The following is a 1870-nucleotide window of genomic DNA, read 5'->3' on the forward strand; positions in this document are numbered from 1 at the left end:
ATCCATTAATTATTCCTGCTGACTGAACTTTTTCCTTTCAAAGTTTTTATTTCAACCAATCAGACGATTCGAGGCGTCCTGCTCCATGATTGGACAGCAGTCTGCAGGTCTGACTATTGTATCACAAAATCAGTTCAAACGGTTTGTTTTTTCAACATTTCATCTTTTATTTCTTTACAAAAGGTCATAATTAAACTGATGAAATTTTTTTTTGGGTGGGGGGGCTGATTCCAAGGAAAACTGCTCCTATGGAGGAGGAGGCAAATGTCGGCCATTACAGCTCATCATCTGGTCGACTGTCTTCACAGTAATCTGGAAGGAGAGGAACACAGATGGTCTAAGCAGAGAAATGATGGACAGAAAAAATGGCTGCCATGAGTTCAGTTTGGACGAACGTATGAGGAGCTGCTGCTGTTCTTATGGCGCCGTTATGATGATCATTCAGAGGAATACTGATGGTCCCAGTGGCTCCCTGTGCACAGGGAGCCACTGGGTCTTCAGGCTAACTGGCTTTGCTGGTTTTTTTCCAGCGCTGGTTTTAACAGAATCATCTCCTAGCAACCAGATTCTGACTGGATCTCCAAACATTTCTCAACATTTCAAAAGACATGCTCTACGGTCAAATTCATTCTGGAGACGTGGAATCAATCAATTTAGAGCCAAACTGTGAACTTGTTCCCGATTTAATGTTTGCGGGGTCACAGGTGAATGAGTGCAGCTACGGGCGGCCATGAGCTCAGTGATGGCCGCCCGTCGCCGAGCTCATGGCCGCCCATAGCCGCGCTCATGGCCGCCCGTCGCCGAGCTCATTCACCTGTGACCCTGCAAACATTAACGATCATTTCAATGATATCCAGCCATGAAGGGAAGGTTTACAGAGCAGGAGGACTTTGTTATCCTCTGCAGAGGAAGGTCAGAGTTGGTAAAACTTCCTGCTGGTTATTAAACGTTTGATTATTTTCAATAACGTCTGATTGGGAGAATGATGGAAAATAGAAGCTATAGAGACACAGAGGAAGCAGCAGTGAGGCTGGAAGCTGTTAGATGGAGGAGGAATGACTTCGTTATTTATGACCGGGACACTGATCTACATGGAGATTATCCCGTATGAAGTTCTATATTAGACTTTTTACCTTCCAAGCTGCGGTAATATTTCCTGTACATTGAGGGTCACAGGAAATGTTACAATTAAAACATTGTTTTTTTTCTCTTATTTTTCCACATTAATCATGTTTTTGTTTCAGAAAGGTTTTACTTAAAGAAGCTGTGAAATGTTCTGGTTTCAGAACAAATGGAAAATATAACAGACCAATGTTAACAGCTGCTTGGAGGAGCAAGTTTATCCGGGACGGATCAGTGGTGGGGAAAAAAATCAGGTAAAATATTTCTACACTGTAAGCCCCCCCCCCAAAGGTAACTCCCTCCTACACCCTGGGGTCACAGCCCACTCACTAATTTAGCGCCCCCTATTGGGAATGTAGGAAGATCAGACCAGTGAGTCACTGAATTGCCCGAAAAAAGTGAAGCCCCCGTCCGCCATGTTGGTACTCCCCACTCCCACAGAGATGCTCAGTAAAAACCCCTCCCTGTGCAGCATCTGGCTGCAGAAACCAGCAGCTTTCTGTCTGCAGGACGACGTTCCACTGGTCATTTTCCAGTCAGTGGATGAACTAAGCAATAAATCCATCTATAGCCGATGGATCCTATAGTTTAGTCTGTAGACTAACATTAGTCTGTAGACTAGCATTAATCTGCCTATCTCAGACTGACTGGAAGACATTGACTGAGTTAGACGCTGACATTGGGTCTAAAATTAGAAAATAGAAGTAGAGGAAATAGAAAGTCTTTGCTGAATTTATATATATATATA

The sequence above is a fragment of the Cyprinodon variegatus genome, unplaced genomic scaffold, assembly GCF_000732505.1.
Source record: "Cyprinodon variegatus isolate N-32 unplaced genomic scaffold, C_variegatus-1.0 Scaffold1453, whole genome shotgun sequence".
Taxonomy (NCBI): Eukaryota; Metazoa; Chordata; class Actinopteri; order Cyprinodontiformes; family Cyprinodontidae; genus Cyprinodon; species Cyprinodon variegatus.